The following is a 15,361-nucleotide window of genomic DNA, read 5'->3' on the forward strand; positions in this document are numbered from 1 at the left end:
GGATACTTCAGAGAAACAGAACCAATAGGATGTGAAGAGATATAGAAAGCAGTTTTTGTAAGGCATTGGCTCACATGATAACAGAGGCTAAGTCCCAAGATCTGCAGTCAGCAAGGAGAACCATTGGTGTGATCTCGGTCTGAACAATGGCAGGCTCAAGACCCAGGAAGTGCAGATGTGTCAGTTGGAGTCTGACGGCAGGAAAGAACTGATGTCCCAGTTCAAGGCAGTCAGGCAGGAGGAGGTTCTCCTTACCCAACCCTTTTGTCCTATTCAGGCCTTCAACTGATTATATGAGGCCCACCCACGTTAGGGAGGGCAATCTGCTTTATTCAGTCTGCTGAGTCAAATATTAATCTCACCCAAAACACCACCACTGATGTAACCAGATATCTGACCAAATATCTAGGTACCCCATGGCCCAGTTAAGTTGATACATAAAATTCACCATCACAGTTTTGAAAGGGACTCGATCATTCTAGAACCTGTAAGGAGAATGATTTACAAGGGAGCAAGACAAAGGCAGGGAGACTCATAAGGAGGATATTATTATACTAGTTCAGGCAAGAATTGATGCAGACCTGCAGGAAGCCATCATTGGTAGCTCCAGATGACCCTTCTGTGACCCATGGGTGATATGTGATGTTACATACCAAAGGTATCACATAGACACAATGCCAGGAGGAATCAGTCAGAAGTGCAATGTCCAGAAAAGAACAAACTGGAAGACTATGATGGGTCCTGGTCATTGAGAAGTCCCCTTGCGGCAGGCTGGGGACAAGAGCACCTTCTGGCCTCTTTAACGGCTCAGCTGGAGTCGACGTAAGTGGGGGTGGCTACTTGGCTCTCCTTTTGGGGATTTTCCACTCCACTAGATGGTCCTGGTGTTGAATGGGAGCAGGCATCTTATAGTGTGGCCATCATTCTCTGACTGTAGGATTAGCCCCACACTGGGCCCTTGCCCCCATGCCAGGCTGATCAGAGTCTTCTGGAATTTTCTAACTGAAGTCAGGGGAAGTGGGCTTCCTTCTGCTCTGGTTTCCAAGTTGTAGGGTGCTGCCTGCAGCCACACCCTCAGTTTGTGGGCTCAGGAGATGGGTCACAACCCAACTATTAACCCAAGCAGGACATAAAAACATGATGAAAGCGTAAAATAAACTTTGGATTCTCCAAACAGACCTTTTCCCCCCTATCGTCATAAACGGTTTAGAAGAGGCTGTATACATAGCCACCGTTTAGATACACGCAGAGATGCACAGAAATCCTCACTCAATTGGAAATTATGTCATAACATTAACTTTCTAGATACAGGTGATATCAGGTGATATTGAAAGGCAGATTTTCCACTTCCTTCTTTGGATGCTTTAAATTGCAATAAAATGCCACCTGCCTTTGCCCTGTGAGGTCACAAACCTTAACATCCTCCATGAAACCAATGGTGTCACCCTTCTACTAACACACTTAAGAGACGGTGCACTAGCACGTGACTCAGACTTCATTATCTTTACCCACCACTTTCTAAGGATTTAATGCCTCCCACAGGTGACAGCACTAAATCACTACTGTGAAGCCATGCTTGTCGAAAGGAACGAACAAACCTCACTTCGCTTCATTCATGTCTTTGATATTTATCACATTTCCTCCTTTATATCGACCAAATCCGGTAATTTGCAGGTGGTCCTGCGTTGGCAGTAGTGATGAGCGGGTGGCATCCCCTTCTCTGTAGGACCAGTTACAGAATTGGCTGCAATTCGTGTCCTCAGACTCGTTTCCCTCAGCTCTGGCTCAGCCCTCGTGGAGTGATTTATCCCGGGGTCTGACTCCTGAGCAGAGCTTGGGGCAGAGCGCTGCCAGAAACAGGCCGGCCTGGCTCCAGGCCAACCAGCCGGCTTCTGAGCTGAGACTCTCCGTGTCTCCCCAGACCCGCTTTGTCTCCCTGGGCCTCGCTCTTTCAGCTGTCTTGCCTCAGGTAATCATCCACACTCTGCAGTTCCCGGGCTCTTTATATCCCCTCATTTCAGATCACTTTACACATGTTAAGTAAGCCTTGAAACACCCAGGAAAGAAAAACAAAAGGCTCCCCCCAGCAGGAGGGCAGCCCCCACTCACCCCGAGGAGGAAGGACCCTGTTCCTTAGAGCAGACAGGGTTGGGGCAAAGAGGGTTGCACCAACTCCACACATCACAGAAAACCCCATTCACTTTACAGTCACATGTCAGCATCACAGAACAACCTCCCACCTCGGGGTCACCCGCCACAGTTGATCCAGATGACCTTGGGAAGGTGGGTCCCAGGCAAGACTCTGATTGAGAGGCAGTATCTGTATCACGCCTGTGATGAATGCCCTTCAGTCTGTACTGTAGTGGTGACGGTCACGGTCATGGGCTTTGGAATCAGAGAGGCCTTATTCCACACCACGGCCCTGCCACTTCCCACCTGAGCTGTCTCGCACACGTGGCTTGGAATCCTAAGTCCCACTGTCCTAGTTGTAAAGAGGATATGACAGTATCCAGCAAACCTCCTCCTTGGTTTCTGAGGAGGATGAAATCAGATCATGCGTGCAAAATATTGGGGGCCAAAATTAAAAACATTTATTTTTGGCACATAAAATGGTTTGTTTTGAAACCATCTCTCTATCTAATCCCAGTCCATCTGAATTAATGTAGTTCTCTAGCTGTGTTGGAACCTTTAACCTTTATCTCAAATTAGCACTGAAGTGTCTCATTGACAAGAGATGGTGCAGAAATCCAAATGATGTCTGTAGTTTAGTTGAGAGCTTATACCATATTCAGTGTCTTAGTTTTGATAAATGTATCCTGGTTATTTACAATATTGATATCCAGGAAGCTGGGTGAATGGTATACCGGAACTCTTTCTTTCTTTGCAACAAATGCTCATCTGACAACAACGATAACATTATTAAAATGCATCAAAATCAGTAACACTCACACATAGGTCTAATACTTCACCTATACTTTTAGTATACTATAGTAAAATATCTCCTTAGGGTTCAAAAAAATGCCAAGTTTTTTTGTTACCAAAAGGAGAGGCAATTTAATGTTATCTCTAGCTGTTATCACCACCAAGAAAAATTCCTTGAGTTTCCAGTGTCTGCAAGGCACCATACTGTACGTGAAAACTGCAAACATTACTGTCAGGAAAAAAAGGCTGCCTGCGTGGAAATCATTTGAAGGTAGCCGTTCAGATGGAAGATATTTGATAAGTTTACTATTTAAGTCCCCAGTGCTTCCCTTATTTCACAGAAAATGGATGACTTACCAGTCAACCAGCTCCGCGCTTTCCCTTCCAGTGGGCAGTGACTACCAAGAACCATCTTGTCAAATAACGCCGTAGATTATACTGCTTGCCACCCTGAGTACAGTTTTTGAGATGTTCATCTTAAAATGCTGAGATCTTTTCTCTCTCTCACTTAAAGGAGACCAGAGGTTTTACATACTTTTATTTCCTTATTTCTTGTACCATGCACATTGTGAGATACTCATGGGGGTCAGAAGGAGGTTTGCCAAAGGCAGAGGGTGAGTTTTGTTAATGGCTTTGACGTAGATCCCATCAAAGAATGTGAATATCCTGTGGCCACATTCCAACAGGTTCAGGAAAAGAGCCACTGCTTTAAAATGTGAAGATATATATGCTGTCAGGTTGCCCAGCTCTCTAGGCTATTAGGAATCTGTGAAGTGTGACTCTCTCCTGAACGTATGTTGGCAAAGCATCTCATAATTGAAAGTGCTGTTGGCACCTACTATGTGCAGGCATTGGGCTGGGTCTGGATCCATAGAGTAGATGAAGACATGGTCCCAGTTCTCAAGTGCAAGAACGACATTTGTCACTGTTTTTAGTTGCCCAGGATGTGACCTCCTTCCTGTGCTTGGGGGAATCCCCAACCTCGGGAGTCAAAGCTAAAGACCGGAAAGTCCCCTGGAAGTGCCAGAGACAGACTTCCCAGCCTTTCTTGCAGTTGGGGGGGGAGGGGCATGACCTAGGCTCCCCCTGCAACTGGCGATACCAAGGAGTGGGATGGTGCAGAATTCTGCAGCCATAGGGGTGGTGGCAGCCTCCAGGGCACAGCACAGCATCTTTGGGGTCCGTAGCAGGGTCACCGCCAGACCAGTTTGCAGCAAAACTGTAGGCTTTGAACCAGGCTGCATCACCTCATTGCTGATCCCACCTCCAGCCCACCTGAGGATTTCTGTGGGCCACCTCTCATGCTGAGCATAAATGCCCTTTCTGCTTAGACCATCCAGACTCAGCCTCTGTTGACTGACACAAGGACACTGCCCCCAGTCTCCCTAGTGGATACCAGTTGAGCCAACCAGCCATTATTTTTCAAGCCGCAGCATTGGGTTTGCACTGATCCCTCACTCTGTCACCAGACTCCTTATAATAACACACACTTAGGTACGGGGCTATTTGTGGTCATGGAATAAGCCAGTTGCTCCCATGGGGGATTTAACTAGTTACCTTGGCTGCTGGTGCTAAGCGAATCAACCAGAAATGTAAGCAAATTTAATCTCAGATACATTTCTGCATGGATAAAATGAGACATGTATTGTACACATATTTCTGGTACTGTAGACAGGGTAGTCTCTTTTTTTTTTTTTAATGACACTAAAGAATGTAAGACACTAGAGTTCTGGGCAAAAACAAAACAAAACAAAATAAACCTTCATAGTGACAGAGAAAACATCATTTTTGTTGTTTTAAATAGAGAAGAAACAGTTTCAATATTCCGTTCATCTTCCTTATTCAGCCTCTGTTTGTCTTGTAGAAATCGCATTGTGGTGCATACTTGTAATTCATCCACTGACTCTTCTTGATGACGTTGAACTTGGCAATAAGAAACTTTCAGTGTGAGATTGGATCATTTTGTCTCAAAGAGCAAAGAATTGATTCCTTAAGAGATTGAGAAAATATGAACTTCCACTGATGAAAACCAGGAATGCAAGTCTTTCACATTACTCTCCCAACAAGTTAAACGTGGAAGTGGGCTCATTTCTTAACAAAACGAGAAGGCAGAGAGATCATTAAGCTTCCCACTTACACTTACTTTGAGCAACTAAGCCCCGATCCCTCTCACTAATGCACTAACGAGTCCCCCACGGCTCACTCTACCCCCTGTGCCGTGTGACGCTGCTGCTTCATTTTCTGGGAACTCTTGCTTTCCTGGAGCTCTACTTGCTTCTGGTTTTCCTCCTACCTTTCTCGCCAGTCCTTCCCAGTTTCTCTCCCTGGCTTCTCCTCTGCCTGCTTCCTGATGCTGGTATTCTATCGTGGGCTTTTTTCTCTTTTCCTTCCACTTGCGCTCTCTCTAGGTGATCACATCCACGTCTTTGCCTCAGAATGATCACCAATAATCCATAACCAGCACCCAGCTCCCTCCGGAATCTCTGTCTCCAATAAGCTCCTGGACCACTCGACCCTGTATATTTTGCTGTCACCTCGAATTCAACATCCGGTTTGTCCCAATCTGAATTATTTATCCACCTGCTCTAAACCTCTTCTTTCTGTATTCCCATATTCAGCATCCAGAAACCACAACATTATCCTTAACACCCTCTTCCCGCCTGCTCTACATTCATTCACCGAATTCTATAGATTCTGCCTGAGAAATTCTTCTTACACTTGGCCCCTCCACTCCGTCCCCACGGCCTCTGCCTCGGTTCAGCCCCTTCATCTCTTGACCACTGCTACTGCCCCCAGCGTACCCGGCATGGCTTCCCAGTTATCCTCGCACCAGATGAGATGTGCTGCTTGGGCAGCCAAGGGAGAAAAGCCCATCAGACCTGGGAATCCAAGCAGATGGGAGCGAGAAAAAGAACGAAGGTTTCTCGGGGGGTTAGGACCCTGGAGGATTCTGAGGCTTGAATGGAAGAGACAGTTATGAAACCTCAGCAAGTCCTGCCTCTACCAGTGACCAAGCTAATCCCTAGAGCCACTCTCAGGGTCTGTACATGGCTGCTTGCCTCCACCCACTTCCTACTTCCAGGGAAGCTGCCCATGGCCATATAATTAGTTATCCTAAAAGACCACTTTGGTTCCATCACTTTCTGACCCCCGATCTTTGGTGACTCCCCATCAGCCATAGAATACACAACATAGAGTTTACGTCCTCCTCTCAGCACTCCAGAACCCCTATAACTCTCTCATGGCTCTGTTCCCCTGTGTATCTTCGCTTTCTGAAAGTAACCTTTCTCCTCTGAACTACTGACCGTGATTTTTCAATTGCCGAAATTTTGTCTATGTGTCTTCTCTTCCTAGAACCCTGTCATATAATTCCTCAAACTTGTTTGTTTCGATCACACATGATTATTCATTTGCTCAACCAATATTTATTGAGAGCCAACTATGGGCCAACTGGATTCCAGTGAAGAAGGCAAACCTCTGTCCTTGAGGAGTTTCTCATCCACTGGAAAGACAGACAGGCAAGGGAAAGGAAGCTACATTACAATGTGATCAATTCTGCAATGGTGCTACCAGACGATGACCTGGAGCATCCTTCTGGGAATCTCTCACGTCTCATCATCACGGAGACAATCGGGTCACCTTATGGAGGAAATACTGTCTCTCTTTTGAACTCCAAGGGTGTGATTCTCAACTTTGTGGTACAAAGATTCATGTGGAGTGCTGTTTAATCACACAGTTTCCAAGGGTCCATTTCCAGAGATTCTGTTTCAGTAGGTCTGGGCTTGGGACTAAAAATAAGCATTTTTAGTAAACCCCTCAGTGAACTTAATAGATGAGCCCACAGTTCACACTTGGAAAAACATCGCTAAGGGGTTTACTGTTTTCAGAACTCATGAAACGTACGGGATACTGCCCTGTGACCCACGTGCCCACGTATATGGCTTCTATAGCTTGCTAAATAATAGCTCTTTAAAAGTAGGGTCCTTTTCTTTGTTTAACATATTTATATTTTACAGGGCAAAAGAAATTGCATACCTTTTGTACCTTCATAAGTCCTTAATAATTTTAGTTAAGTCCTTTATTTTGTTTGAATTTTTATAATAACTACATATTGCTTTTAAAAATTAAAATAAAAAAAAATTAAATTAAAATAAAATAAAAAATAAATAAAATAAAAAATTAAAATAAAAAAATAAAATAAAATAAAAAAATAAATTAAAATAAAAAAAAATTAAAATAAAAAAATTAAAATAAAAAAAATAAAATAAAAATTAAAATAAAAAAAAAGATTAAAATAAAAAAAAAGAGGATGTATTGCTGCTGAAGGGTGAGTTATTAGTGACAAGATGGGGTGGGCAGGGGGCTTGCTGCCATATCCCTGAGGCCCAAGCCCCTCACATGGGGGCAACAAAGCCAGGGTACCCGCTGCACATGTCAATCAGGGCAGCTAACGCTGCACTAACATGGGGTTAAGTAAATGTTTCAGAAAGATGCCATTGGGCCTTGGAGGAGGGTGTTCTTCAAAGCTAAATCTGATCTCCTGCAGCACAACTGTGGCAAACCATTCTTTCAAACAAGTTTTTCAGTGGCCTTTCATGAAAATGTGGAAGGAGGCCCAAGATTCCCTGGCCCAGCTGGAGGAAGTCAGCCTTCCTTTGCTTGCAGCCTCCAGAAGGCACTGCACCTGACCATCCCTGCCTGGAACAGCTACGGGACCGCCGGACACCCTGGGGTTGGTGTACCGAGATGCTGGTCCCAACCAGTGGGTCTGACTCCGCCCTCTCTCTGCTCCAGCTGGATCCTTTCCTAGATGTGAACATGACTGTCCGCGATGCCACACGTGCTGGGCCCCTGGTTGTGGCAGCCTCCATGGTTGTGTTTCTTGGGGTGCAGTCCCTGGACCACCCACATCAGAGTCATCCCAGGTAGTGAACCTGAGCCAGAGCAGGGCCTGGGAATTATCAGAAGAGAAACAAAAGAGGAAGATTAAGCTGGGATTAATATTCTCTTTACTGTTTTTTCCTACAATTCTCTTTCCGTTCTCAGGAGAGGCTCATTTACTATTCCCTGAGAGCCTCCACTTGCCCCAGCTTCCAGCTCTCCTCTCCCCACAGCTGAAACCATTAACCCACCTATGCAGTATTAGCCCTACTCCAGTCTTGAGATTCTAGAAAGTTCAAGAATCTAGAACAAGTCCAGATCTTGGGCAGGGGAGTTTTAACAATCTACTCTTTAACGAGGCATATATTCTACCTCAGAACCCAGTGAGATGTGTCTTGGGCTCTAACAGGACAAGGAAGGTTGGGAGCTATCAAGACCCAGAGCAAGACTTAAAACTGGACCTAGAACTGGACCAAGATGGAGCCAGCCCAGTCACAGGTGCTGGTATCGCACCCACTGCAGCAGGTGCCCTACTCTGCAGTAGGGACAATTGCAGGGCAGACTCACATGCTCAGGTATGTCCCAGCAAAGCAATAGGGACCCAGAGGTACGGTCAATAGCCAGAATTAACATAGCCCACTGGTGAACAAAGGGTCCCTAGCTTTTAGGCTGAGTTTGACGAGCTTCTCTTAGAGGACCTGTGCTACTAGGTGATTTAGCAGAACAGGGAAGCAACACAAGAATCTAGTTACCAATTCGGGGTGGGGTATGGCAAAGAACGTACCATGGCTTTGGAGCAAAGCTAGCTTTGCTAGTTGAACAAAACGAAAAGGAAGAGGGACATATGCAGAGGGCTGAGGTCTGGAGATGGGCTTCAGAAATCATCTCTATGTTCCCCTTTATAGGATTCAGAGGAGTCAACAATACCCCATCACAGGGCTGAGGTAGAAGGCAAAGAGGGTAAACAAGGCAGTCCTGGACAATGTCCTGGGTCCAAAAGCCAACCACTGCCTCAAATATATAACATTTCTTTACTACAACACCAGCATCCTTCCTATCCTCACATGCCCTGGTTCATGCTCTCTGAAAATCGGGATTGATCATCATGTGTGCCTCTTCAGAACATCTGCTAAGCAAAATGGGATTAAAAACAAAGTTAGGGGCTTCCCTGATGGCGCAGTGGTTGAGAGTCCACCTGCCGATGCAGGGGACACGGGTTCGTGCCCCGGTCCGGGAAGATCCCACATGCCGTGGAGCGGCTGGGCCCATGAGCCGTGGCTGCTGAGCCTGTGCGTCCGGAGCCTGTGCTCCGCAACGGGAGAGGCCACAACAGTGAGAGGCCCGCGTACCGCAAAAAAAAAAAAAACAAAGTTTGGGCAATGTTTCCTTTTCATAAGCATTTAGTAGAAGTGAGAACCTTTAGAAGCACTGATTTAGTCCAACCCACTGATGTAATCTAAGGCTCTATATAATCCATTATTTTAATTTCTAGAACAAAATTCCAACGGCAATTCTACTGGTGTTGCCACAGAAAATTAAAAAATGGAAAGCTCATCACGTCTTGGTAGTTATAAGGGTAAAATCTCATGATGCGCTTTATACTTTTTTATTGGCAGGTGGTTTTATAGGCGAGACCATGTGGTGGGGTTTGCCTTTACCAATGGCAAAATAGGAACATCAATTTATTTGGGTGGAAGTGTTCTAACATTGCTCTAAAAATCATGGATGTACGTCTCCAGATAATCCCGGTCTCAACTCTCCTTGGTGGCTTACCCTTACTATCGTCACACAGCTCATGGATTTAGGAAGATGTGCCTCCCTACCTTCCCACTTCCCAATTCAGCTCACCCTACTTTATATAAGCTCCTTATTCTCCCCACCCCTCCCCTTCTCAATGGCAAGACAGGGGTCTGGTCATTCCTTCTCCTACTGTATCTTTGAGATTATGTCAACGTGGTTTTTATTTCACATTTCCTTTAAGATGTTTGTTTGTGCTAAAGAACCCATACAGAGATTTTTTTTTTTTCCTCCCAGGGGATTAGCATTTTAGTAAGAGCTGAATAATAAAAGTGGATTGTAAAAGCCTGTCAGAAATGTAGTGGTGCGTGTCTTACTTCTCATAATTGCCTCGGAATGATTAGGATTGAACTTTGTTGTTGCTGTGTTCTTGTTCCAAAGTGAAAACAGGCACTTTTTCTCTGCCAGGTCTCCAGAATGGATGTCAAGGGGGAACTGACCTGTGATGCCTTATAAAAACGTAAATTCTAATTTTCTAGATAAAAATGATGTGGAGCAACTTAAGATGGGGCATTAAGGTGTGGACCACTAGGACTGCTTTGAATGGTTCTTAACCTTTTGTGGATGTCACTCACACTCCTTCGAGAATTTGAAGCAATTGCATACGTACACAAAGATATATAAAATACGGCAACAATTTCAAGGGAATTGTGGACTTCATGTCCCTCAGATGAAAAAGATCCTTGTGGGGTCATCACTCCCCCTTCTTCTGGTTCAATCTTAATCCAGAAGTTAGAATAAATGGATGAAACTTAGAGTCCAATTAAGTTGCAAATCTACCATGATGCTTACCATTGTGCTGGGTACAAAGAACCCAGAAGAATGTAAAACCTCATCCTTGCCCCAGAGTCTCAAGACGTTGAGATGACTATACAAACTTACATGATGTACCTTTCAACAAGACCGTGTAGAGTTCAGTGCTAATTTGTGTGGTAGAGAGTCAATGGCTTAATCAAAGAAGATTTCATAGAGGAAGAAGGATTTCAGTTGCACTTGACAGGATCTGTAGGGCTTAGATAAATGAAAGGGAAATGTGAATGTTTTCCGTGGAGACAATATGGTTCAAGAGAGAGAATGTGAGCTTTGACATCTGATACATCTGGGTTTGAATCACCACTCTGTTGATTACAGGCTCTGTAACCATGCTAAATTTAATTAATATCTCTGGATTTACATTTCTACATTTGTAAAATGGGCATTTTTGTAGAATGGATGGGAATCATAAATGAGATAATTTTTTAAAAGCATATGCAATTCTGGCTGATTTTAATGAATTTTTTTTCCTCCGTCTTTGGTTTTCAGTTTTCAGCAGTTTACTATGATGTCCCCAAGTGTGATTTCTTTGTATTTAGCCAACTTGGGGTTCAATGACCTTCTTGAATCTGGAGGTTGATGGTTTGCATCAGTTTGGGCAAATCTTTGGCCAATACCCTTCAAATATTTTTTCTGTCCTATTCCCTTCTTCTCCAAGTCTCTGATTACCTACGTGCTAGACCTTTTCACTGTATCTCATATATCTTTTACCCTCTTTTCTGTTGTTGGTTTTTTTTCTCATTCATTTGTCTGTGCTTCAGTTGAACATTTCCTATTAACTTGTCTTTCAGTCACTAAGTTTTGTTCTTTTGTACCTAATCAACCATTAAACCCATTTAATGGGCTCTTAACATCAGATAGCAGGCTTTTCAACTCTAAAATTTTTATTTTATTCTTTTTAAATAGATTCCTCTCTAGTAAAATTTTCTTTTATTTTCCTGAATGTAGTAATCATAGTTATTTTAAAGCTCTTATCTGCTATTTCCAATGCCTGGGTTACCTATAGGCATATTTCTATTGCTTATTTTTTCTCTTGGTTTTCAGTCTTATGGTACCTCATATGGGCCTTGTATCAGCGGTATCACTTTTTGTGACCACCTCTATTAGATAAATCCTTAAGAGATCTCCAGATATTTATAATATGTGTGTAAGGCAGAAGCTTCTTTCCCAAATCACAAAGACATCTACTTGTGAGCAAATATCTAAGGGGACAAACGTCACTATCTGGTTAACAACATCTAGGTTTCTTAGGGTTCTGAGGGATTTCCTTCATTCAACAAGTATTTGAGATCCTGTTATGTGCCAGCACTATTCTTGTGCTAAGGCTATTTTGGTGGTCAAGATAAGGACTCTGTACTTATGAAACTTGCATTTCGTGGGGGAAAGACAGCAAAAAATAAACAACTAAACAGCAAGAAAACTCTCAGAAAGTCATGAGTATTCTGCTGATAATTAAAATAGAGTGACCTGATAAACAGTAACTTAGGGAGACACTTTACGTTGGATGGTTAGGGAAGGATTTTGGGGGAAGAAGGTGACTCTCAAGGTGATAACTGAATGACAAGAAGGAATCAGCCATGCGAGTATGAAAAAGGATTTGAGGCAGAAGGGGGATCTAGCACAAGGTCTTTAAGAGAGGTATGAGGTTGACACATGTGATGGTTAAATTTATGTGTCAACTTAACTGGGTCGTGGTATATTTAGTTGCTCAGATATTTGTTTCAACATGATTTCTGGGTGTGTCTGTGAAGGTGCTTTCAGGTGAGGTTAGCATTTGAATCCATAGGCTGAGTAAACAAGATTGTCCTCCCCAATGTGGGTGGGCATCACCCAATCCATTGAGGGCCTGAATAGAACAAAAAGGTGGAGGAAGGGAGAATTCACTCTCTCTGCTTGACTGCTTGAGCTGGACCATTGGTCTTCTCTTGCCCTAGGACTGGGATTTATCATTAGCACCCTGGGCTCTTAGGCCTTCAGACTTGGACTCATATCATCAGCTCTCCTGGTGCTCAGGTCTTCAGATTCAGACTACGACCCACATCAAGGTCTCCTGAGTTTCCAGTTTGCAGATGGTAGATGTTGGGACTTCTCAGCCTCCATAGTCATGTGAGCCAGTCCCTTATAATAAATCTCTTTATGTATGTAAATATAAAGATGCTATTGATTCTCTCTGGAGAATGCTGACTAATGTTCAAGGAAAAGAAAGGTCAGAGTGACCCGAGTATAAATGGGGGAAGTTGAAAGTGAAAGAAACGAGGCAGTGGACAGAGACTGTCCAGATCCTTTAGAGCTTTATAAGTCAGAGTAAGGAGTTCAGATTTATCCTAAACGTGGTAAGAAGCTACTGAAAAGCTTTAAGTAGGAGAGGAACAGGGTCAGATTTATATATATATATTTGTTTTTGGGGGGTGGATACGCGGGCCTCTCACTGTTGTGGCCTCTCCCGTTGCGGAGCACAGGCTCCGGACGCACAGGCTCAGCGGCCATGGCCCACGGGCCCAGCCGCTCCGAGGCATGTGGGATCTTCCTGGACCAGGGCACGAACCCGCGTCCCCTGCATCGGCAGGCGGACTCTCAACCACAGCGCCACCGGGGAAGCCCTGTTATATTTTTAAAAGCTCACTTTAGCTTTTGTGTGGAAAGAAGCAGTTTGCAGAGAGGCAAGATTGAAATGGAGAAACAAGTTGGGTTGTGATTGCAGTGGTCCAGGAGAGGGATGGTGAGGACTTGGATGAGGATGATGCGAGTGGAGATGAACAGGAATGGAAAGACTCAGGATTGCTTTTGAAGGTAGAGTCCACAGAGCTTGCCAACAGCTCTATATGAGTGAGAGAGGAGAGATAGTTAGAGAAGAATCCTAGATTTCTGGCATAAGCAACTAGGTGGACAGTAAAGCCATCCCACTGATTTGGGAAGACTAAGGGAAAGCTCATTTGGAGGTCAGTGGGGTGGATTGGGAATTCTGCTTTGGCCACGTTAAATTAGAGATGCCCACTCACCATCCAAATGGACATAGCAAACTAATACTTTGGTACATGCCTCTAGCTTTTCAGAGAGAAGTTCAGCACAGATAAAGAGTGGGAAATCATTCACATGTAGATGCTATTTGAATCAGCCTTGGGACTACATAAGACATCTATATTTCTTGGCCAAGTATATAGAAACATGACATCTCGGACTGGAGGAGACATTAAAGATCCTCTAGTCCAATCCTATTCTTTTATAAACAAGAATAATGAGGCCTTGTGAGGCGAAGTGCTTTTTTCATAGTCATACAGTCCATCAGAGTCTAGGATTTCCTTACTTGGTTCAGTGCAGTTTTATTTACCTTCTGCTTCTAAAATAGTGCAACTTAACTCCAAAGTTATAGCAAATATTTGTTGAATGAGATAATTACACTCTGTGCAATATTGGATTTTAAATGACAAAAAAAAGTTTAAAGGGAAAAGAAACCACAAATAGATTGCTTTAAAATATTTCACTATCAATTTGAATTCAAATAAAGAAGCAGCTTGGTTGGCAGACTGGTTGGCTCAGTGAAAAATGAATTAGCAGAAACATTTTTATCCAGAATTTATTGTAGCTGAGGCAACCTTTTTGAGAGAAGACTTTAAATTAAAAGGCCAATCGTTTCTTCATCATATAGAAGAAAAAAACTTGCAATGTAAAATCCCATTACCTGAGTTGTTAAACTGGGTAGTAAAATTCTTTAGACCACTGGCTGTTACACACACACACACACACACACACACATTTACAATTTCCTTAGATAAACAGCAAGTGTGTGTCCTCCTGCTACAGCAAAGTGGTACAGAAGGAAGCTGTGAGATTGAAAAGAACAACCGTGGACATTTTGTGTTGGCTCACTTAGAATAAAGTGAAAGAGGCAAAAAGTTGAAACTGATGTTAACTGCCTTCCAATTTAGCAGCAAAAAGCTAACCTAGGCACTGCAGATAAAAGAACGTGGCAATAAATGATCAATAATTCCTTGTACAAATGTACTTCTGACTTGTTTATGAAACTCTCAATAACTATAGAAGATATTCCAAATAGAATGTTCCAGATGTTGTTCTGCCTGAGAGACTTTTCTTTTTTTTTTTGAATTTTATTGTATTTTTTATACAGCAGTTTCTTATTAGTTATCTATTTTATTCATATTAGTGTATACATGTCAATCCCAATCTCCCAGTTCATCCCCCCAACCCCCCAGTTTCCCCCGTTGGTGTCCATACGTTTGGTCTCTACATCTGTGTCTCTATTTCTGCCTTGCAAACTGGTTCATCTGTACCATTTTTCTAGAGTCCACCTACATGCGCTAATATACAATATTTGTTTATCTCTTTCTTACTTAGTTCACTCTGTATGACAGTCTCTAGGTCCATCCACATCTGAGAGACTTTTCTGAGAAGAAAGCAACATCTGTGCCTTTCCCCTGTGTCTGTATCCAGCAAACTTCCTGCTACCAACACAAGAGAAACATAAGCATCATTGAATCTCTTTGAGCTTCAATTTCCTGGTCAGTAAAATGAAGCAGGTGATTGCTTGAGAATTCCCATGGGCTTTGAAATCATACTTCCAACACTTGCCAAGGCCAAAATCATAAAAAGAAAAAAATAAATTCTAAGGTCATGTGAGACTAACTTTTTTTCTATGCTGGAGCACAGCTGTGACCAGCCACTCGGTAAGTCACCTACCTTTGACCCCCTTTCCTTATGCCCCCAGTTAAAATACCTTTTCTTTGATATTTTATTGAGTCTTTAAAGTAGTAAACACCATTTTATAAATAAAGTCATAGTAACTTCTCTAGTAACTACAACATATAAATCCAACTTTCAAACATGATCTCAGATGAAATCTTCAATGCAAATATGAACGATGGATTCCTTTCAATGCCTGAAGATATGGTAGAAGACTAGCCTAGTGTGAAGACGTGCTCTAACGTTAGGT

The 15,361-nt window shown here is 43.2% G+C and overlaps 1 pseudogene; it reads left to right on the forward strand.

Moving 5' to 3' along the window:
* The first annotated feature begins 8,280 nt into the window (after positions 1–8,280).
* The window catches only part of LOC111175901 (10 kDa heat shock protein, mitochondrial pseudogene), a 42,417-nt pseudogene continuing 35,336 nt past the window's right edge, over positions 8,281–15,361 (forward strand).

This window comes from Delphinapterus leucas, chromosome 2 (assembly GCF_059928025.1).
Source record: "Delphinapterus leucas isolate spDelLeu-1000000601 "Yukka" chromosome 2, BTC_Dleu_Yukka2, whole genome shotgun sequence".
NCBI classification, from domain to species: domain Eukaryota; kingdom Metazoa; phylum Chordata; class Mammalia; order Artiodactyla; family Monodontidae; genus Delphinapterus; species Delphinapterus leucas.